Source organism: Gossypium arboreum, chromosome 11, assembly GCF_025698485.1.
Source record: "Gossypium arboreum isolate Shixiya-1 chromosome 11, ASM2569848v2, whole genome shotgun sequence".
Lineage (NCBI taxonomy): Eukaryota > Viridiplantae > Streptophyta > Magnoliopsida > Malvales > Malvaceae > Gossypium > Gossypium arboreum.
The window spans coordinates 58,491,863-58,517,393 of NC_069080.1; positions in this window are offsets into that span (position 1 = coordinate 58,491,863).

Consider the following 25,531-nt stretch of genomic DNA (forward strand, 5'->3'; position numbering starts at 1 on the left):
TTTGAAAGACAGAAATTGAAAATACCTCAATGTGTCTTGAGGCTCAACTCATTTCTCGCAATATGAGTTGACTTTTTTTTAAAAAAAAAAACAGGAATTGAAATTACCTCAGCGTGTCCCGCGGCTCAACTCACCTCTCGTAATATGAATTGATTTTTGAAAAACATAAACTGAAAAACAGAAATCGAAAATACCTCAACGTGTCCTGAGGCTCAATTCACCTCTCGCAATATTAGTTGATTTTTTAAAAATATAGATTAGAAAAAATAGAAATTGAAAATACCTCAGCGTGTCTTGAGGCTCAACTCACCTCTCGCAATATGAGTTGATTTAAAAACAGTCATTAAGAACAGAAATTAAAAATACCTCAGCGTGTCATGAGGCTCAACTCACCTCTCGCAATATGAATTGATTTTTACAAAATATAAATTGAAAAACATAAATTGAAATTACCTCAGCGTGTCCTGAGGTTCAACTCACCTCTCGCAATATGAGTCGACTTTTTTTTTTTTGACAAACAGTAATTGAAAATACCTCGGCGTGCCCCGAGGCTCAACTCACTTCTCGCATTATGAGTTGAATTTTGAAAACAGAAAAAACATCAAAATACTAAATCCTGTCATCTGGTAGAATTCAGGTGTCTTTTCCTTTGATTCAGTATAGCTATCATCACACCCTCTTGCTCTACTGGAGTACCTGTATATGTCATGCATGATGTCATCATGATATGGACATGTTTATCTTAAATGCCTTTATGCCTACATGATTATGCTATGCGCCTTAGGCATGTTTGTCGTATGTCCTTTTTCGTCACGATTTTTGAGGGTCTGCATTCATTGCTTCGATTCTCGACCTTCTCTTCAAACCTCGTACTCGTCTCCAAGCTTCACGAGTAATCAACATTTCTCAAATATCACCCTTTTGCCCCTGGTTGAACTTTGTCCTTGCTTTGAGGATCTTGTACTTATCAAATTCTTATCCGGGTAATGCTTAGCACTTCTTGTGTTTAGAGTATGTCATTTCACTATTTATCATGTAAATGAACCACATAATGAGATGCATGAAAATGGTTAGGTAGGGACAAAAGGATACCTCACATTTATTCATTTCAAATGTAGCAAACAAAGAAAGTTAATCAATGATAGTAAAAAAAAAGTGTCATAAAGAGAAAGGGGATCGCATTTCAACAAATACAAATGCTCTAGATATTCAACGCATGAACTCTTCCATGTTCCTCAATCAAGAATCTTTTCAAGCATGGCTTTCTTGTGTAAGAGATTTCGAGTTTTCAGAAATGCTTCAAATACTGTAGTCTCTCTGTTTGACCCACCGTTCAAAATGCCTTGCTTTTTAAGCCAGTGCTTGTTTCATTAGAACGCCCTTTCGGGTTTTCATCCTAATCTTTTGTGTTAATCAAGGCGCCCTTTTCGGGTTTTCACCTTGGTCCCTCTTTCTTTTTCTTTTTTTCTTTTTTTTTAGGCATAATACTTCTTCACAGCATTTGAATTCACTGGATTAGGTAACTCCTTCCCATCCATTTCAATGAGAATCAAAGCTCCACCCGAGAATGCCTTCTTTACGACGTATGGTCCTTCCCAATTTGGTGCCCATTTTCCTCGTAAGTCCTTCTGTATTGGGAGAATCTTTCTCAACACGAGTTCTCCTTCGTGGAATTCTCTTGGCCGTACCTTCTTGTCATAAGCAGCGATCATTCTCTTTTGGTACATCTGCCCGTGACAAATTGCCTTTAAACATTTTTCTTCGATGAGGTTTAACTGGTCATATCGAGCTCGAACCCATTCTGCTTCCTCTAATTTCGACTCCATTAAGACTCGTAACGAGGGGATCTCAACTTCGATGGGTAACACAGCTTCTATTCCATAGTCCAGAGAGAAAGGAGTTGCTCCCGTAGATGTCTGTACAGATGTGCGATATGCATACAAAGCAAATGGTAACTTCTTGTGCCAGTCTTTATATGTCTCGGTCATTTTCCCAATAATCTTCTTAATATTCTTGTTGGCTGCTTCAACAGCTCCGTTCATCTTTGGGCGATAGGGCGAGGAGTTATGATGCTTTATTTGGAATCGCTCACACACTTCTTTCATCATCTTGTTGTTCAAATTCAAGGCGTTATCTGAAATGATTCTTTCAGGCAAACCATATCGACAAATGATTCCTTTTTCTATGCGGCTTCTATCCATTTTGTGAAGTAATCAACAACCACAAAAATGAATCGGTGTCCATTAGAAGCTTTTGGGGAAATTGGCCCTATAACATCCATACCCCACATAGAAAAAGGCCACGGAGAAGTCATGACGTGAAGGGGCAAAGGGGCTACATGAATTTTATCACCATAAATTTGACATTTGTGGCATTTTCGTGTGAAATTAATGCAGTCGCTTTCCATCGTCAGCCAGTAATAACCGAGTCTCATAATATTCCTGGCCATAGTGAAACCATTCGTATGTATCCCGCAAATTCCCTCATGGACATCTTCAAGTATTTTTCTGGCTTCAATAGCATCTACGTATCTCAAGAGTACCTAATCTTTTCCTCTTTTCTACAGGATGTCCCCATCAAGAACGAATCCCGCTGCCATTCTTTTGATTGTTCTTTTGTCGTTCTCATTTGCTTGCTCGGGATACCTTTGATTCTTGATGTATTCTAAGATATCATGGAACCATGGCCGTCCATCTGGCTTTTTTTCAATACTAAAACAATATGCAGGGAATTCATATATGCTCATTTAAAGAGGCATTATTTTTGTTTCTCTGTTTGCTTTAAATATTGAAGCCAAAGTGGCCAGGGCATCAGCTAACTGGTTTTCTTTTCGTGGGAAGTAATTAAAAGTTATTTCTTTGAATTCTTTAATCAACCCTGCCACGAGATCACTGTATTTGACTAATTTTGAATCCCTCACTTCCCAATCTCCACGAATTTGATAAATCACCAATGTTGAGTCTCCATATACCTCTAAAGTTTGGATGTTTCGTTCAATTGCTGTACGAAGTCCCATGATACAGGCCTCATATTCCGCTATGTTATTGGTACAGAAGAAATTGAACCTGGCAGTGAACGGATAATGGTTTCCTTCTGGTGATACTAAGACTGCTCTAATCCCATACCCCAATGCATTCGATGCACCATCAAAGCTTATCTTCCATGACTTTTCTTTTGATGACTCACATTCTTTTTCTGTAAGGCACATCAAGTCTTCATCTGAGAAATCAAATCTCAATGGCTCGTATTCCTCCATTGTTCGAGTTGCTAAGAAGTCAGCTATTGTGCTCCCTTTTATCGACTTTTGGCTCACATAGACGATATCATATTCTGATAGTAAGATCTGCCATCGTGCCATTCTTCCTGAGAGTGCAGGTGATTCCATCATGTACTTTATTGGGTCCCACTTTGAAATTAGCCATGTCGTATGATACAACATATATTACCTGAGTCTCCGAGCTACCGAAACTAGAGTGCAACAGTATTTTTCAATGGATGAATACTTTGCCTCATATTCAGTGAACTTTTTGCTGAGGTAGTAGATCGCATTTTCTTTCTTTCCCGACTCGTCGTATTGCCCCAGTACGCAACCCATTGAATTTTTGAACACAGTCAAATACAATATCAATGGTCTTCCCGGAGTTGGCGGTACTAGCACTGGAGGACTAGACAAATATTGTTTTATCTTATCAAAGGCCACATGGCATTCCTCATTCCATTCTCCCGGGTTATGTTTTCAAAGAAGCCGAAAGATTGGGTCGCATTGGTTGGTAAGTTGAGCGATGAATCGGGCGATGTAGTTTAACCTCCCTAAAAATCCTCTGACTTCTTTTTGCGTGCGTGGAGGTGGTAACTCTTGAATGGATTTTATTTTATCTGGATCAACCTTGATACCTCTTTCACTGACAATGAAGCCTAGCAACTTTCCCGAGGTAGCCCCAAACGTACATTTGGCTAGATTAAGTTTTAGCTGAAACTTTCTCAGCCTTCCGAACAACTTCTTGAGGTTTACCACATGTTCTTCTTCCCCTCGGGACTTAGCGATCATATCGTCGACATAGACCTCTATTTCTTTATGCATCATGTCATGGAATAACGTCACCATAGCCCTCGATATGTTGCCCCAAAGATTTTTAGCCCAAATGGCATCACCTTGTAGCGTAATGTTCCCACATTGTTACAAAGGTAGTTTTCTCCATATCCTCAGGGGCCATTTTGATCTGATTATACCCCGAGAATCCATCCATGAAAGAAAACAATGAATGTTTTGTTGTGTTATCTACCAACGTATCAATGTGCGGTAAGGGGAAATTATCTTAGGACTTGCTCGATTCAGGTCAAGATAATCCACGCACATTCGTACTTTACCATCTTTCTTTGGCACCGGGACTATGTTAGCCACCCATTCTGGATATTTGGAAGCTTGTAAGAAACCCGAATCGAATTGCTTTTTGACCTCTTCCTTTATCTTCAACAGCATCTCAGGTCTCATCCGTCTTAGCTTTTGCTGAATGGGTTTACATTCTGGTTTTAACGGGAGCTTATGAACCACTACATCTTCATCCAATCCTGGCATTTCTTGATATGACCATGCGAATACATCTTTATACTCGCAGAGCAAAGCAATCAAATTATGCCTGGTGCCCCCTGAAATAGAGGTCCCAATCTTCACTTCTTGTTTCATTTCTTCAGTTCCCAAATTTATTGTTTCAACAGATTCTTGATAAGGAAAAATCTGTTTATCCTCTTGTTCCACCATTCTTAGCAAGTCAGGAGACGAGACATAGTCTTCAGCATTTTCTTCGGCTTCGAATTCTCCTAAACAAACAGCCTTCTCAAAATTGATTTCAGAACTCGTAATGGGTTTGTTCATGCTGTTGACATCTGAGCACCTGAAAGTTGAATGAAAAAGGAGACTATAGAGGGGCATCCAAGTATTGGAACCAACAAACGAAATGTTATGGCATGGTATGAGGCAAATGTGAAGATAGGCTATGAAATGATTATGGAATTAGTGATAATGTGAAAAATTGTGACAAAATGCATCTTCATTGATATTCATTTAAATGATAAAGAGCGAATGCAAGCTCTTACAAAAGAATTCTATTATATCTAAGGACATAACAGAATGTTAACATTTGAGCATTACTCTGAAGACTTATAAACTACAAGAAGATCCTCGGCAGTCTAATTGTTCAACATGAAACTCGGGGGACAAGGGCGTATCTTTGAGACGTCTTTACTCGAGTCAGCTCCTTTGTCAATGACATTTATACTGATATTCTGAAAACCCTCTTCGATCATTAACATTGTGCTTTGTGCACTATACTGCCCTGGGTATATCATTCCCGCAGACGTAAATGTTCTTGACAAAGGAGGGAATTCCATAGGCTCCCATTTTGGTTCTCGGCCTAATGTTCTTGTGATCCTTCTTTCTTAATCTTTCTTCCACTGCTTTCTTCTTTGACGCATGTTCGGCTGGAACCTTAAACCGTATTGAGCCTTGTGGTGTACTAGCTTTAGAGCCCTGACTATTCCTTGCAGATATCTCCCTAAACCTCTTCTCGCTCGAGCTCCCCTTCCTACAGTCAACTTGACACCCATTCTAGTATTTCTCGACAGTTTTGGTACCGGAATTCTGTTTGCCTCGGTGACAAAAGTGGCATTGATGAATTCAAGGGATCAGAAGGAGAATTCCACTGCGTCCTTGCTTACTTCAAGGTATGGCGCATCAGCAGAGATAGATGCGACAATGTCTTCTTCTCCCTCGACAGTGACCAAACAGCCATCCATGATAAATTTCACCTTTTGATAGAGGGATGATGGGACCGCTCCAGCAGAATGGATCCAAGGTCTTCCCAAAAGGCAGTTATATGAGGGTGTAATGTCCATGACTTGGAACTCGACATCATATATATAGGGACCCACTTCCAGAGGGATCTCAATCTTCCCCATGACTTCACGCCTTGTCCCATCGAATGCCCTTACCGTGAAATAACAGAGGCTTAAATAGGACAAATCCATCGGAATTCTGGAAAGTGTGGTCAAAGGCATGACGTTGAGTGCCGACCCATTGTCGATGAGCACGTTCGGTATTATGTAGCCCTTGCAGCGAGTCGCAATATGCGGTGCTTTCACTGAGCCTCTACCATTGGGTGGTATTTCATCATCATTAAAAGAGATGAAATTATCCGTATTCAAGTTGTTCACCCATCTGTCAAGCTTCTCCACGGATATATTGTTTGCCACATAAGCTTCATTTAACACTTTCAGCAAAGCGTTCCGGTGTGGCTCCAAATTTAACAGCAGGGATAAAACTGAGATTCGTGCTGGTTGCTTATTCAATTGTTCCACCACATTGTATTCACTGTGCTTGATAAATTTCAAGAACTCCTGTGCTTCCTCTTCATCCACAGGCTTTTTAGTCTCTTGCACGGGTGGAATTTCTTGCTCGACTTCGGCCTCATCCATCACTCCTTTCCTTTTTTGCTTCCAGTCACTGTTCTTCTTCACTGGTTCGACCTCTTTCGAATAACATCTTCCACTTCGGGTAAAATGACCTACCTCTCCTACATCTCCAGTTATGGCTTTGATTTTTCATCTTCAGGTGTGACGATATTGACGTCGTATTTCCATGGTACGACTTTGTCGTCCTTGTACGAGAAAGGAGACGGTACTTCGATTATCATTTTTGGTTTCACCGGCTCTTTCGTTGCGTCGTAATAAATTACTAATGGTTGATTAGCGCTATAAGGAGGACCTGATGACTGGCTGTCAGAGGCGCATATTTCTCTTTCGTTGGCCTCTTCCCTCTTGTTAAGGACCTTGATTTCCTTATTATCCATCCGGTCTTGAAGCAACCTTTTAAAATCCTTACATGACTGAATGTCATGTCCTACAATTCCATGGAAATTGCAAAAACTTTGACCTTCTTCTCCAACAATTCTATCAGGGTGACAAAGCAATCCTTTCTTAACCAATACCTCCCAGATTTTCTGCAGAGGTGTCCTTATTTCCGAAACACATCTTCTGACTTTCCATTCGTCCTCTTTCCCCACTGTGCGTACATTTTCTTCGGTATGGTTAGGGAACGGGTTCCCAGTTGCGTTACTGGCACTATCGAATCGTAGGATACCCGCGTCAATGAGTCATTGAACTCTCCTCTTAAAGGCTAGGCAATTCTCCGTGGAATGCCCCTGGTTCCCCGCATGGTATGCACAACTAGCGTTTGGATCGTACCACTTTGGTATAGAGGTTTAAGGTGTGCCATGTAATGGGGAGAAATTAGCTGTTTCTCCAAAAGTTTTGGGTATAATTCCCCATACAAGACAGGGATGGGAGTAAATTGCGGTCTCTCGGAATTAGGCCTTGCTGGTCTTGGTTCATTTCTGGGCTGGCTTTGAGCAAGTACCCTGTTTTGTGGGAATGTGGTGACGGGTTTTTGGTTGTTCGTGATGTATACGGGGTAGGAAGGAGGTGGTGCTTGGTAGTAAGGGGTTTGAGGGGGATAATAGAAATTTGGAGGAGGATAATTTCGAGGTCGGGGTTGGTTTGGATATGGATTAGGGGTATAACGGCTTTCCATTCTCACTATATGGGCTTCTGGTTCTTTCTTCTTCATGGGCGCTACCCTTCTTGAACTTTTTTGACCTTCCATTCTACCGCTCTTGACGGCATTCTCTATAAGCCCACCGGATATTACAATATCCGCAAAGTCCTTCGTGACACTTCCCACTAATTTGTCACAAAACGGTGCTTTCAAAGTATTGATGAAGAGAACGGTTATCTCCGTTTTTGTTAGTGGGGGTTCCACTTGGGCTGAGACGTCCCTCCATCTCTGCGCATATTGTCTAAAAGTTTCAGACGGCTTTTTCTCCATCATTTGCAAAGTCATCCGGTCTGGCACCATATTCGATACATGCTTGTATTGCTCACAGAATACTGATGCCAAGTCCTTCCAAGATCGGATCTTTTCCCTATTAAGCTGGTTATACCACCGAAGAGCCGATCCTACTAGACTATCTTGAAAGCAATGTATGAGTAGTTTATCTTCGTTCACGTAACCCGTCATTTTTTGGCAAAACATTACAAGATGCACTTTTGGACATCTTGTCCCATCGTACTTTTCAAAATCAGGCACCTTGAACTTCGGAGGCGGAACCAGATTGGGCACCAAGCTGAGTTCTTTGGCGCTCAATGTAGAGAAGGCTTCAGTACCTTCTATCACCTTGAGCCTTTCTTCCAAGCTCCTATATTTGTCCTGAACATCATGATCATTCATTTTCAACCTAGCTATCTCTGCTGGATCGTCCAAATCTGGAACGAGTGGATTAGCAGGACTAGCTCCTGGGTTTGATACTGAATACTCCTTGCTCTATGTGAGCGGTGGCACCGCCGTTGCTCCAGTGTCATGGGTTCCCCTTGGTGTACCCTCTTTGTGTTGCGTGGGCATGCGGCGGAGTGAATCCTGGGGGATAGAGCGGATCTTGACTGTGATTAACTCTTGACTGAGGTTCCTCGACGTCAGGGCTCTGCATGGGTCCCTTTCCTTTAACTAAAGTTGACATCATTTCCATCATTTTGGCCATTTGGTCCCTTTGTTCGAGTGATTCTTCTCGAGATCTCACCATTAAATCTCTTGTCTCTTGCTGCGACTTGGCCAACTGCTCTTGTAATTCCCTCTGAAGTCTTTCCATCCTTTCAATTCTTTCATTGAATTCAGCCTCCATTGCCCTAGCTTGTCGACGCGTTCTATATGAATGACGTGGTTCCAGTCTCGTGGTATTACAACTGCGAATTGTATGTCTTAACCTCAGTGAACGATTATGGGATATGCAATGAATGAATGAATGAATGAATGCATAAATGTCAAATGAATGCTAATCATGAAAGAAATGCAAGAAGTTGGTGTTGATTTCAAGATAGCCCCTATTTTAGGCATTCCATTCATCAAAAGAGTTCATTACAAAATATTTTTCCGTTTTCGATTCAGCTATTACACAAACTTCCTAGCTATATTGCCGTATTTCTTTACTTGCGCTAAGAACTCTGATATATTTGATCTTTGATTTGGAGGGAATTGGCAAATGAGAATTTCAGCTTCTTCCGATAATTGCACCACGTGCATGGCTACCCCACGAACTTCATTGATCAAATAGCTAAGTTGCATTTCTTTTTCTTGGAGGCCCTCTTCGTAAGCACAAACGTCTCTATCATACTGACTATCTTTTTCTTCCAAAGCCTTCAAGAGAGTATCTAGCTGTTGTTGGCGATCTTGCAGCATACCTTCTAACTCTCTTATCCTTTCTTTTAGTTCTTGACGTTTAGATCGACTAGTCATTACCTCGGCAGACACAGCTTCATATTTGACGTTTTTCTTCCTCAATTCTATCATAGCCCGCTCAGCCTTTTCTTCCTCTTTTTTCGCTTTTCCTTTCCAAAATTCCATCCCGCCTTTAATGTTGTTTATCTCTTCTTTCCATTCTACCGACGACTTGCCCAGCCCACTATTTTTTATTGTGCCTCTTAACTTTTTATTTTCCAGATGGAGGTCCCTTAAGTCATTTCTCGTGACTTCAACTTCTTTTTGCACTTTCTCGATTCTGGATCTTTCAATCTGAACGTCGATCTTCAATTGGTAGTTTTCCTCTTGAAAAGCACTAAGGTCCCGAGACATCTTGGCCTTTTCTCGTTCAAATTCTTGTCTTGCCATTTCTAGCTCAGACGGCATTTCCTCCGAGAAAGGATTCTAGACGGTGTAGTTCATTGATGAGATTTACTGACTGTTCACCCATTGCTTTCTCCATATGTCGTAATCTTGGGTGAGAGTGTCAGCGTATAAAGCTAATTCCATGAGATGAAGTCTTTTCCAAGACTTTGCAATAGCTCGAACCCTCTTCCTATATCCCTCGCCCGCAAAAGCAAACTCAGACTCTGCTAATCCTCCAGTGGCAGGTATGAATTGTTGCGAAGAAAATTGCCTTTAGACATTAACGGAGCATATCCAACTCCTCCCCATAACCCGAGTAGTGGCACCCAATTTTGATCTCCGACCTTGTATAGCAGAATTGACGGGCGTATCCACGGGGCTCTCTAAGTTACGTCATCGGTGCGAAGATTCTGAAAGACTGAGACCCAGTGTTGTTCAGTGACCTCCTTCGGCCATTCTTTCTTAAGATAAGCTTCTAAAGGGGAGAATGTTTTAGAAAACATATGGAATGGTGTGCGCTCTACTTTCTAGAAGTGGCTCAGAATCCAAACATTGAGTAACTGCGCGCATCCGATAAAACGACCTTCCCCTTTCTTTCTATAGCTACTTATTGATCTGAAGGTTTCGGCCTTTGGGAAGATGATCAAACCGTAAATGGCCAGAGCAACTTCTATGTGTCCAATGACCTTTGGGACGGGGTTGATTCCTTGTTTTAACCTTTCGAAGAAATCTACCACCGCAACTTCTATGTGTCCAAGGACCTTTGGGAAGATGATCAAACCGTAAATGGCCAGAGCGAATAGATTTACCCTTTTCAACATGTCGGGATGGTTCAGAACCAAGTCTCGTAGGGAAGACCATGGAATGCAAATGGTTTCATTCTTCTTCTTTATCTGTTTTTCGGCCCATGCGTCAGTCATGTCTGTCAATCTCACTAACTTTTCTTGAAGGTCATTGGCTTAGGTTCTTTCACATATATCTTATAAGGTTGTACGTTTTCGACACGAAGCAAAGCAGCATACTCTTCTATAGTCGGGGTCATGTCTTCCTGATTGAAAGTAAAACATTGGTAGGCCGGATCCCAAAATCTAACCATGGCTTGGATCAATCGTTCGTCTACATTGACAGTAATCAAGTTGGCTATGTCCCCATATCTTTCAGTGAAGATACCCCTAGTGTCCAAGTCCCACTGATTCCAAACCCGAACCAAATCTTCAAGGTTATTCTGTCGAACATTCACGATTCGTGCTTTCGGGCAAATTGGCAATACATCCCTCCACTAGACTATCCCTCTTTCTTTCTCGAGTCTTTAGAGACCGCCTCGAACATGACATTCCTCTCGGTTGTTTGTATAATTGACTCTTCCATTAGAAACCCATTTTTTGGCAACCGATCTCTAGTCAACACCTTCCTAATATAATGCCTATAATGCATGATGGAAAAAAAAATAAGGCAAAGACAAAAAACCTTGATTAGTAATTAAGTATAGGCAGAAAAACATGGAAAATTTAACAAATCGAACTACCCAAATCTAATTTATTAAACAGACCCAGTCCCTTTGTATAGAAAGTGAAGATACAAAAGATAAGAGGCGTTCCTCCCGTGCACTTATTTTGGTGACTAGTAAATGGACGGAGGTTTGGCATGGCTCTAGTTAAATGGCTCGTATGGTTCACTATATGCGGTTTTGGTTCTAGATAGGTACTCGAATTGTCCGTACTGTCATCTGCTAAGATTAGTACGACGCTTTAGTCATAGCCCATCACAGGCTCTTGAGTTCAATTCGAGGGGTTACATTTACTTATGCCTATGCGGAGAGACAAGTTAACTCACGGAAGCATAAGTCATATGTAACCTGAAAGTATTCACTAGCCTGTACGGAGGGACGAGTTAACTCACAAAGGCGTAGCGTTTACTTTCACTTAAACGGACGAGGCCCGGGTAGAGAGCTCATGTTATGCAAAATGCAAGTGCATGGTGTGTGGGAGAAACTCACAAACCTTTACGTTTTATTTAAAAAACTAGACCAAAACTAAAACCATAAAAATTTAAAGCTGAATAACAATCGGATAAAACAAGTTGGGAGAATATATACAACACTTCAAAAAACCAATTTTGGGATAACGACTAAATATTAATTCGAACAAGGAATTTTGAAAATTTTGATAACACGCGTTTAAGTGACTCGACTCTCAAAAACTGACATCCCCAGCGGAGTCGCCAGCTGTAAAGAAAAAGAGAAAGAAAAAGATTTGAAAAGAAAAAAAGGAAACGAAAATCACCTCTTTTCGGTTTTGATTTTGTTTTTCGTTTTTTTCTCTTTTTTGATATTCAGTCTCGATTATGTGTTTGAGAAATATGTTGTTTTCATTGATTCAAAAAAAACTTTTTTTTTTTGCTTTTACATACCTTCCCCCTTTTTTTCTTTTTTCTTTTTTTTTAAGACCAAATTTTTACATGGCCCAAATAAAATTCACATAAGGACAAAAGATTCAAATCATTTCAACCTATTACAAAATAATCCCAACCCAACTAACTTAATATTTCAAACCAAACTAAACCCAACTCACTAATTTAAAATAATAATAATAATAATAATAATAATAATAATAATAATAATAATAATAATAATAATAATAAAACCAACCCAACTCACTAACTTAATAAACCCAACACAACCAACCCAACCCACTAACTTAACATATCACCCAACCCACTAATTAACCCAAACTAAATTTAACCCATCAAACCTTACATAAACCAACCCATTAACTAAAATATTTCTTTTTTTAATACTAAACCCCCAAACAAACAAGTCTCCAGAAAAACAAAGAAAGAAGAGATCCAAGCTTCAAGCCGCCGAACCCCTCTTTCTCCTTCCAACGTGTGCGCCACCAACAGCCATCGTATGCGCCGTGTGAAATCAAGCTCCCGGTAGTTGAGGTTTGGTTTTTTGGGTGGCTGATAATCGTTTGGCTCGGGTATTTAGAGTGGGTTTCGGTTTGGGAGCTTGGTTGTGGTGTTAATGGTGGTTAATCCTTGGTTGTTTGATTGCTTGCCGGATATTGGAGTTTTTTTCTTGCTTAGATTGCTGAGTGTTCCTCTTTTTTTTTCTTTTTTTTTTTGCTGGAAAATTTTTTTGCTGAATTTTTTTTCTCTTTTTTCTCAAATGGGAGAATCCTCCTCTTTTTTGTGTGGTTTTTTTTTATTTCTCCCATTTTGCTTGTTTTTATGCTATTTGCGGTAGTGGGTGAAGAAGGAGCACCACCCATGTTTGTGGCTTTGAAAATCAGGAAGTGGGTACCCCAAATCACGTAATCATTCAAAGGACCAAATCACAAATGCAACAAAACTTTTGGGGCTAAATGTAATTTTAGAAAATTTAGGGTTAAAATGCAATTTAAGGGAAGTTTAGGGGCCTAAGTGAAATTTAAAGAAAGTTTAAGGGTCAAAATGAAATTTAGAAAAAGTTTAGGGGTCAAAATGCAATTTTTATTTTTTGAAAATTTTTTTATTTTTATTTTTTAAAATTTTGAAAATTAAACAACAAACTCTAGTCGGACAAAAAATTAGTGTTTACAGTTAGGAACAACATCGAAGTCTCGAAATTGTTTTGAAAACATCATAAAAATATTTGTGGCATGGTATTTAACAAAACATCTTTTAAAAATATACATGCATACCTCATTGATCTCACAGTTCGAGATTGGACTTTGATACCACCAAATGTACCATCCCCAACCCGGCCTAGATGTTATGGTCAAATCATGAAAGTTACACTAGTCACCGAAATGGCCCAGTAAATCATTTAGGTTCAATAAAAAGATTTAAACAATAAAAGTCTCAATAATTCTTAAAAGAAATCATCACTTGTTAAAAAGGGTATCAATATGTTTGGATATTCTATCAAAATTTAAAATTTTTGAAAAAGACATTATTGTAAGATTTTGATATATATATTTTAACTATTTACGAATCGATGAGAACTGTTTTAGAAAAACAATTTTGTTTTAGTTTCAAAATAAAATTTGAAATCGAATCTATTTTAATAAAACATTAGTTTATTCTAATTATCACATTTATTTAAATTTAGCTACAAAATCAATAGGAAATTCATATTTTTACGATTTTAAAAATAATTTAAAGTAATGTTTTGAAACGTTAATCATATTCGTGTTTATTGTAAAAATGTATAAAGTTAAATCCCAAAAATAACACACATATAAAATAATAAAGTACATGCCACAATCCGTTTGTAAACAATGCAAAAATCAATAGAGTTTATAAAAGGGAGTTTAAAATACTTTTGTATAAAATTTGACGACAGTGCTCTAATTGCCGAGTACGAGCCCTAACTTCACGAGTTATCTGAAAAGATGAGAAATTAAAGGATGAGCTATGAAGCTCAATATGGTCTTAACATAGAGATAGCTAAGTATGTAAATAGTAAACATAGCATACAGTTTGCAAGAAACAATGCATAACAGATTATCAATCTAATGGTAAATTTTCAGTAAATATTCAATATGCATGGTCAACAGTACAATTTCCTACCTATCTATCTACTACACTCCATAGTAAGAGTTCTGTAACACCCTAAAATAGGGTCTAAGAGTTTTAGAGGTATTTTAAGGATTTTAGCCTTAGAATGTTTGGAATTTTGGGACATGATTTATTGGTAATGTTTTCAATTATGATTTTTAGAAAATCAAATTGATTTTTGAAAAATTGTTTTGGAAACCTTTAATTTTGAAAATAGGGTTGATTTGTAAAAGAGTCAAGACTTAGATTTTTAAGAGGCAATTAGACCAGATTTTAAAATCAAACCTAAAACCCCTCATTTATAGTTTTATTTTCATGATTAGTCTTCTTTTCCTCTCGTACTTGTGCCATCCATAGCTCTCCCAAATCTTCCAATTGGTTGTGAATTCCAAATCCTAATTCCTTTTGATTTCAATCATCTTTTATAAATCTCCATAGAAGTTAAGAAAAACACCCATAAACACCATTGATTTCTCTCCATTATCAAGCTTGTGAGTTTTTTGGATTTTCAATCAAAAGTTTGGTTTTTCATCAACTAAGGTAACGAATCATCCTCCCATTAGTTTTAAATGTTATTTAGTCTTAAAAACCAAGTTTTTAACCATTAAATCGCATGTTTTGAATAAAACTAGAAAATTAGCTCGTTAATGGTGAATTTCAGGACTTTAAGTAAAAACATTGTTTCAAAGTATTTTTCAATTATTTTTGACATGATTAAGAGGTTTCTAAACCTATTTTAAATTTTTGTTAAATGTTTCTTGAGTTTTAATGAATTTTTAGAAAATAGCCAAGAACATTTCGAAAAACTTGATACTATGAATTGAGTAGTTTTGTCTAGTTTAAAGGTTGGGAATTTGTTGTTGAGGAATAATTAGATGAATGAAACCCGTTCTAGGTGAAAAGATTAAGTGTAGATCGAGATATTTGGATTTCAAGTTGGTTATGTTAAAGGTTTTGGCTACATGAGAACATAGCTTAGGCTTATGTTTTTGATAGCTTGTGGTGAGTCCTATGTAACACCCCTAACCTATATCCATCGCCGGAACAGGGTCACAGAGTATTACCAAAATTTACAAATCAAATACAGTAAATTCACAACATTTACTATTCATATCTGAAATCAAACATATTCAATCATAATGCCTTTTATATGGGCCCTCGAGGCCCAAAATATGTATTTATATCCAATTGGGACTAAACCGAGAATCTAAAGAATTTTTTGTGAAATTTTAAAATTTTTCATAGGGACATATGCCCGTGTGGCCAGACCGTGTGGCTCACACGGCCAAGTGACACGCCTGTGTTCCAAACTGTGTAGGCATTCGATGTGAGGCACACGGCTGTGTCCTAGCCCATGTTCAAATTAGGGTAGCTACTAATTTGGGTCACACGGCCAAGCCACAAACCCATGTGCTAGGCCGTGTGAATAATTTATTTTACATTAATTAGGTGCAGGGGTCACACGGCTGAGACACATGCCCGTGTCTCTGCCCATGTGAAAATACCTGGCATTCTGTTTCTCAATTTTGAAGATGCAGGAGACACACGACCAAACCACACGCCCGTGTGCATGGTCGTGCGTCACACACTGTTGAGACACTCGCCCGTGTGTCTACCCGTGTGGACGAAAATAGGTTATTTTTCTCACCCAAATTTACCTTCAACCTACAACAACACTTGAATACATTCATCAACCAATTCAAGACATTAAAACCATGTCAAAACCAATATTATGCATGATATATCATCATATGTATTTAAGTATTCAAACTTACCTATTTGTATTATCATATAAGTTTATCAAAATTCAAACTATCATACCAAGCACATATATATTAAACATGGTATAACCTCCTACACATACATCAAACATGCCATCACTAACCATTCCAATGGATAGTTACAACTAACCATATACATGCCATCATTGGAAAATTTAACCTATACATGCCATTATACCAAAATAAATTTGTTATTTATACCAAAACGAGCTGAAGGATAGTGTGATGATGCTCCGACAGATTTCCAACCTTTACAAGCTTTCGAGCACTATAAAACAGAGGAAATTAAATAGAGTAAGCATATAATTCTTAGTAAGTTCGTATAACAAGAATTTAACTTACCAATCATGTTCATTAAATGTAAGCATACAAACATGCATCCAAAACAATTTGGCCAATTGCTTAAAAACATGCTTTCATCAAACAAATTATTCATGAAAATTACATGATTATCAAGAAAACAGAGATAAGCTCATCATACAAAAATTTCCAGGTATTTCAAGGATATTCGAGATATAATTCATTTAAATCTTATATTTTCACTGAAAACGGGCTGTTACACCTTAGCTGATTTTTTAATGTATTATTGTGTGAATTATTGTGTTGAAGCTTTGGATTCGTTAGGACCTTCTACTATTAGAGATAAAGACAAGGAAAAGCTTGTTTGAACTTTCGGCTTTTCAGCAAAAGTGTAATTGGTAAGTGTTTGGAATAGTTGCTTGTACACATGATTCAATACCTTAGTTGGGAATTTAGTAGTAGCCTAAACCCTTACTCTAAATTTTGAGTGTAAGGTTTCTCATTCCTATGCTATCTTGTGAACAATGTGCTTATGTGTTTGTGAATATGTGAATTGAGATAAGATGCTATAACATGTGATATGTGATTATGATCACCATTGTAAAAGTGCAAATGCATACATGTTATGTATATGTTAAATGTTAGTGACAGTGTTTTGCTAAAGATGCAAATATGCAGTGATAGTGCACTGATAGTTGGTAAGTTATATGTGTTTGATTTAAAATATTTTGGTCTTATGATCTTGAAACCATTGGATACAGTTGGCATGCCATAGGATTGTGAGTACTCACCTATACGTACAGTGATTTATGGTGTTGAGGCCTTAGGACATGTTGGAGGGATAAGGGAATTTGAGCTGAGCTCCATTCAACGGGACATGTGAGGGGAAATAAGGAGAGTGTTAAATTTATGCTTCACTTTTGGGACATGTTTGACTCTATAAGTCTATGTGGTGTGTTGGAGATCTATGTATCCGATGAGTGATGATAGAGCTCACTTTTATGTTTCATAGTTTAAGTGCCAAATTATCTTAAATTTTATGTGTGTATTGTGATATGTGTTTATATGACATGTGACCATTATGCAATTTATCTCTAAACATGTTTTTGAGTATTGTGATATATGCTTAAATGTTCCGTGATTATATGCGTATTGTTATATATGCTTATGTGTTATGTGATTATATGAGTATTGTGATATATGCTTAAATGTTATGTAATTATATATGTAATGTGATATGTACTTAAAAGTGGATATGTTTACCATGTAAAAGAACTAGTATTAATGCAAGAGTAAGTATAATATGACACTAGAGTTAGAACTGTTGAGGTTATGCTATATGTGTAACATCCCAAATTAGGGTCTAGTCAGAATAGTGGTTTTGAGACCACAAATCCGAAATAGAAATAATTTTTTTATGATCATTTGATGATCCATGATATGATTGCATATTTTTGTGAAATTTTCATAAAGAAATTTTATGCCTAAAGTGTCCAATTTGAAGTTGGGACTAAATTGAATAAGTTGTAAAACTTGAGTTCTAGAAGCTTTAAGCATGAAATTGCATTAGGTTATTAATTAGAGGTCCTTAAATAGCAATTTGACCAATTTTTAAAATTTTGGACAAAAGTGGGCATGAATAAGAAAAATTTGAAAGAAAGGCCTTAAGGGCATTTTTGTCATTTGGTAAATAAAAGAATAAAAAGGGAAAATGAAGTGAAAATCTTTTCCATCTTCTCCAAGTGCTAGCCGAAAATTTCATGCTCTCTATAGCTAGGGTTTTCAACTTTTCAAGCTTGATTGTAAGTACTCCCAAGCCCTGTTTTTGATATTTTTTACATTTTTGAAGTTGTCATCAACCGATCTAGCTATTTCTACCATTATTTTGAGCTAGGGTTCATGTATGAAATTTGACCCATGTGTGACATGGTTGCATTTTGATGTTTAATGGAGGAATGTGAATGTTTGATGTGTGATAAACATTTTTTGCTAAGTGATTTTTAGTGAAAACACTTAAAAAGGACTTTTTTGTAAAAGGTGTAAAAATGAGTAGTACAAATGTGAAATAGAGGAAAATGTGGGCTGGTATGTGTTAGAAAATGAATTGGCTAGGCTTGGATAACCAATAAATTGCATGCATTTAATTTTACGAGCTTAGGGACTGAAGTGTAAATAAGTGAAAAGTTAGGGGGAAAAAGGTAAATTTACCAAAGTATGTGTTATGAGTCCATATGAGCAATGTATGTATTGAACAAGTTGAATTTGGCATTATAGATAAAGAAAAACGTGATTCAGGTCTTGATCTAGGGAACAATAAGGTTTACGAGGATTAGGCTTGTTTCTATGATTTTGTTCCGAGGTAAGTTCATTTGCAAATAATGCAACATGTACCATACTTTAAATGCTTTAATATTGTATGTATGGTAAGTACATACATATTTAATAAGATGTTGTATCATGTGTTTATTGCCTAAATTTTATCATGAATTATGCTTTGATTACTCCATGAATATGTGATTGGTGCTACGAGAATTGAAATCAAAGTTACGAGCAAGTTCGTTAGAAATGTGGTATCGAAGAATCCCGTTTGAACCTTAGGAATAGTTTAGGATACAATGTGACATGTCACTAGGAACTATGTGATCTGAACTCATTGAGTTGTAGTCTGAGTTCATGGTATATGTGACATCTGAGCTCATTGAGTTCTGGTCTGAGTTCATGATGTATGTGACACATGTTTTGGCATCCGGGTACTGGTCTTGCATATTCTACCAATGGCTGGGTAGTCCAATACCTGACAACCTATGTGAATAGATCCATGAGTAGCTCGAAAGCGAGCAACATGTGATATGTGATATGAGGTAGCGTTGACTACATATGAGGCACTTAGGTGCGAGATTCTGATGTATCCAATAGTATTTCGAGTGTTCAACGGGTAGTTCTAAAGGAAGTTCAATGAGTAATCTTGATGAATACGTCAAGGACGAGAAAGTAAGTTATTATGTGCAAGTGGGCACAGGTATGTACATCGAACTCATGAGAATGACATGAGATATGATAAACTTGTGGTAATGATATGTATACATATATGAAGAGTAAGTTTGAGAGACTTGATAAAATGCATTATTATGTTCATTATATTAAATGTATGATAAATGCTTGTTTAAGTTGCATTTTATTTGCATGTGAACTTACTAATCTTTTATGAGCTAGCTCGGGGATCGGAAGACGTCGGAGGCTCAATCACACTATTAGTTGATCATTTGGGTATAGCTAGTCTTATCATTTTGAGTATGCGTGTATAAGGACTTGGTCTTTTTGTTATGTGTCATATTGATTAGCCAAATGTGTTGGCTCATGACAGTATTATGATTATTTTGTATATGGCCATGAGAGATGGCTCATATTGCATTTTTGGGTTGTAACCCTAATTATTGGTGCATGCATGCAAAAGTGCTTATACTTTAATGTGGTTATGGTTGCTTATGGTTAATGAGTGTAATGGATGACATGTATGTTTGGTTTATGAAATATGATTAATGTGTATATGAAATTGGTGTGGAATGCCATGTGAAAGCATGATAGTTTGAATAAGTGATATGATGATATTACCAAGTCATAATTTAATCATGAATGTGAAAGTTTGAGTAATCAAATGCCATGTTGCATGCTATGAAGGGAGTGTAAGCATGTGAGTGTTTATGGGGGGAAAATAGCTTGGAAAATAGCCTAGAATTTGTCCACATGGTTAGACACACAGGCATGTGTCTAGGCCGTGTGTGACACACGGTCTGCCCTATGGGTGTGTAATCTTACCGTATGTCCCGTGCACCATAATTATGCAAAACAGAATGCCCAGTAGTAAACACACGGGTAGAGACACGGCCGTGTGTCTCAGCCGTGTGAAGGACACGGCCTTAGGACATTGGCGTGTGCCCAGGCCGTGTGAAGTCTGCACTTAATTTTTGAAATTTAATTCGCCACACGGCCTAAGCACACGGGCGTGTGACTTGGCCGTGTGACTTTATTTGGTTGATAACGTCATAGTCAATGAGTTACATAGGCTGAGGACACGGGCATGTCTCAAGCCACACGAGCGTGTGTGACCACACGGCATACCCACACGGGCGTGTGACTCTCTAAAGTAGGAAGTTTTTCTAAGTTATCCTAAAGTTTTCTAAAGTTCTCGGTTTAGTCCTGAACCATCTTTGACTTATGTTTTGGGCCTCGTAGGCCTATATAAAGGACAATTTGCATATGTATGAATGAAATTGATTTGACCAAAAATTTTATGGCCCGGTTTTGTATGTGTGCTTGTGTTAAAGTTCGGTAATGCCTCGAACCTGTCCCGGTCTTGGATACAGGTAAGGGGTGTTACAATATGGTTGTTTCGTTGATACTTGATAAATTGTTTGCATTGTGGTTATTTCAAGCATTCATTGAGCTTGTTAAGCTCACCCACTCCTTTCTTAAAACCCTTGTAGAGTAGTTAAGTGTCAGTGTGGTTTTCGAGGGGTGATCCAAGTAAGACATTAGCTTTATTTCATAGGTGTTATTAATTAACTTATATTTTAGGGAAATAAAGACAATGTGGTAGAATTTTTGTTGGTATTTTCCATGATATTTTGGATGTTTCCATAGCTTATTGGTTCTTAGGATTTAAAGATTTGAATTGTGATAGGTTGATTATTGCTCAAACTTATTTTCTATGTTTGAAACCGTTATTACAGTCATTTTAATGCTTATTTGATGATAATATGATAGCATGATGTCTTGGTACAAGTTGGAATGACTTATATGCTTAAAAATGTGGTATTTTTATAGTCTGAGGCAAAGGTATCAATAATTGAATTTTAAAAATGATACCTTTGTGTTTTGGTACGTGCAGGGAAGTCAATATGGAGATTTGGTATCGATACCTTTGTGCAAGTATCGATACTCAGGGTAAATATATCGATACCTTTGCTCAGGTATCAATACTCAGGGTAAATATATCTATACTCTATGTAAGGTATCGAGAATGATTTTTATACGAGAAATAGAATGCAAGTTTGATATCGATTTTCTAGGTGGTATCGATACCAGTTAAAGGAATTATCGATAGATTTGTCCTATTTGTGGTGAATGAACATAACAATAGTTTCAATGATTAAATAAATATTTTATAATTTTTAATAGATGTTGTAATGTTAACTATAGTTAGCCTACAAAAGAAAAAAATGGTTTTTTATATTTTTATATTTTTATATTTTTATATTTTGTAAATTTTATTAAATTTTTAATATTTTAAGAACTTTTCTTAATTTTTATAAAATTTAATTTTTCTTAATATATTATATTTTTTTATATTTTTAATAAATTTGCAATTTTTAATATATATTTTATAATTTATAGAAATATTTTGTCATTTATAATATTTTTGTCGTTTTTTCATTTTTCTAATTTTTAAATATCATTTTTTTTGCCATGCATAATCTTGGCATGCAACATGGCGAAAATAACCTAGAAAATGGTAGTTGTTACTCTTTGATGACCATTAAATTTAATGGTCAACGGACTAAATTGATTGAAATTTTAATGTTTAAGGGTGCAATTGAGTGAAAAAAATGTAAGGGTTTAATTGATTTTTTGGGGGGAAAGTTCAAGGGCTTTAAGAACCCTATAGCCTTAATTATATGTACATTTTTAATGGGTAAATTACATGAATAGTCACTAAACTTTGATTAAAATTATGTTTCAATCTCCTAACTTTTTAAAGTTACGTTATTGAGTTATTGCATTTTGGCTATTCCCCTATTACCTTCCGTTACTCCCTTAACTCAAAGGGTTAATAAGTAATTTGACCTTTAAACTATAGCTAAATGATCATTTTCGTACTTTTAGAATTTTTGTTAACAATAATTTCAAAAAAAATAAAAATAAAAATAAATCATAATTTTTAATTTATTTTCCAAAATTATAATTCTATGATATTTTTCCTTTAAAATCATAAAATTTTAAAGAGAAAAATTTGTGATGTTGTACTATATGAACAAACACATGCTTTCTCTCAACACTCACCATTGATCCTCTTTAGGTGATCTTGATTTCATTTAAGACATCAAGATGAGATCTTATCCCGACAACACAAATGTTGTCATCTGTTTATCTATCACCTAATAGTAAATCTATCATACTCTTGAGGTTAAATCACAAATTCCTAAAAATATTTGGAAGCTTTTCTAAAGATATAAGATTTATGTTATTATTTTTAAATTATATATAAAAAAGAAAATTACTAAAAAATGCATGTTAGAATGAATTTAGACAAATGAACATCTATATCACTTTGAATCTAGACATTCTTTTGTCTAGTTTTGCATGTAAAATTAAAATATTAAATTTTTATATTATATTTTTAAATTATAAAAAGGATATAAAATTACTAAAAAATATACGTCTAGAATGAACTTAAACAAATCGTTAAACTAGGCAGAATACTTTATGAAATGAGTGGAGTAGCTGAAAATATAGCCAGAAAGGCTATTTTAATAGTGCCGTAAAAATGTCTATAAAAACTCAATTCATTATTTCAGGATAGGAGTATAGAACCAAAGGAAAGAAGTCTTGTCTTAGGAATAAAAAACAATTGCAAGTTTCCATTTTTTTACAAACAATATTTCTTTTTTCTTCGCCCTTTGTTACATTGAAAAAGGAAATTTAAAAAATGATTCAACCCTAGACCCATTTAAATGTAGCAGATAACAGCTGGGCCCGAGAATTGATGTGTACTCGAGTTATAGGAGCTAGTAATCGCCGATATGCTCATATTGGTGATATTATTGTTGCTGTGATCAAGGAAGCATAGTACCAAATATACCTCTAGAAAGATCAGAAGTGATTAGAGCTATAATTGTACGTACTCGTAAAGAACTCAAACGCAACAACAGGATGATAATATGATATTATGACAATGCAGTCGTTGTCATTGATCAAGAAGGAAATCTAAAAGGAACTCAAATTTTTGGTGAGATCTCCCGAGAATTGAGGACTTCTAGATTTAATTATCTAAATTTAGACATCCATTTTTTTTAGATTTATTACGTGTGTGAAATAAAAAAAATCATTTTTAATTCTAAAAATTATATTAAAATTTTGAAGACATGTGTCACAATTTTATTGTTAATACAAAATTAATAATGTCAACCATATATCTAAACAAATATCAACTTAATTAACAGTTTCTAAGTTCAAGTGTCAGTTAGATTAAAAAATTTAAATACTAACCGATATAAGTAACCAAGTTTAGTGTACTAAAATATACATTTACCCTATAGTAAAATGTGGTTTGTTGTCATCTATATGAGAAAATTTTGAAACATTTTAACAATAATTCCTCCCTTAAAATTTTATGATTTTTAAAATTTTTCGTATAAATATAATTTCAAAATTATTTTTATAATTTTAAAATAAATTATAAATTTTTTATTTTATTTTTTAGAATTTTCTAATGTTGCTAGATTTTTGAATTTTTAAAAATAATATTAAATTATATTTTTAAAAACAAAATGGAAAAAAAGTTCTGGATAGGTTGAAACCTCAGTCAACTAAATGGTGTCCCAATCACTTGAACCACAAGCATTAAAAGAAACACATGAAAATAAAAAAAAATTATAACACATCTCGTAATCAAATTTATTTTCAAACTGTGATACCTGGAAAAAAAATCGTAGGAGGAGGAAATAAGAGATACATGTAACAACTATGCAACATTCAAATTGTATCCAATACCCAGATACATCTAGGAATACCTATCATGGTGGGAAGGGAAAAGAAGTCTCTCTTATCAATTTTGAACTAAGTTAAACCTATAATCCAAGCTTTAAAATCATATATAATAAACTTTTTTTTTTTTTTGCCGTGGATGCTTTCTGTAGAGGTAAATAGAGGCGAAGGCAGAAAAATTTTTTATGGGGGCTAGATGAAATTTTATTTTTTTATAATTTGTAAAGGATCAAATCGAATTTTTATAATTTTAAGGGGGTTAAAATATAATTTTACCTTTAATAATTTAAAATTTTTTAAAAAATTTAAGGACCTAAAAAATAATTTTACATTTTAGGGGGGTTGGGGCTCATGCTAGCCTCCCTGACTTCGCCCCTGAAGATAAATGATTGGCATGAAATGTGCCCTATTTTCATGGGCAGAGATCAAATCCCCAATCTTATTATTAAGGGATGAGGCAAGCAATCACTATACCGCACATCATTGTTGAACTATTTTTTTGTTACTGATGTTATGTGATGAAATTATGAGCGTATATCCCTTTTTTATCACTGAGTCTTGGGTTTGGACACATTAAACTTTTAATTTAGTTTTACTGAGCAAGCAGGGATGGAGATTAATGCTGCAACATACTGACTCAATCACTCAAAGTTAATACTTAGATGGGGGAGATCTTTCTGAAGCGAGACTAGGTGCAAACACTTCATGCACTGGGCAGAGTGGAAGCATATTTTGAAAATGGGTGCCATATGGCAATAGAAAAGAAGTGACCATACCCGGCTGCTGCATGATGAAACCTTTCAGGTTCGATCGATTTGTCCTTCTATCTGTTGATAGACGAAGACAAGATGCAATGGAAAGAATCAGTGATAAGAGTTAACTGGAAATTATACGTAATATACCACTACTCTTGGTAGACACTAAGGACAAAGCTGTATGGCATTTCCGGGTAGATATCCAGTTTCCTATTAGAAGTGCATGCAGTCTATAGATGTCGCATTTGCAAAAATACAGACCACGTGGGCGAGTTTGAAATGCACCATAAGTTAGGATTTTCAGTTGGAGGTTAAGCCATGCAGTCATCCTTACTCGTGTCGATCTTGCCATGCGGATAGACACTACTTGTGCGATATGCAAGTTAGCAGTGGAAACTGATTTCCATGCGCCAAGGGATTGTCTCTCCCACCTCGATCAAAATCTTAACTTTAAATAGCCTGTTCCAGCATGTCCAAAATGATAGTGTTGAAAAGTGGAGTGCCATGCTAGGGATATCGGCAAAGAAAGCTAGTAGGGCAGATTTTGATAGTTTGCTTTGATTCTTTTTGACAAAATGGATTACTAGACATAATGAGGATAGGAAGCACTGCTGGGCGAAACAAAGGTTACTTTGAAAAAAAATTTAAACCTGCACAAGGGTATCAGATTGCATCAACGC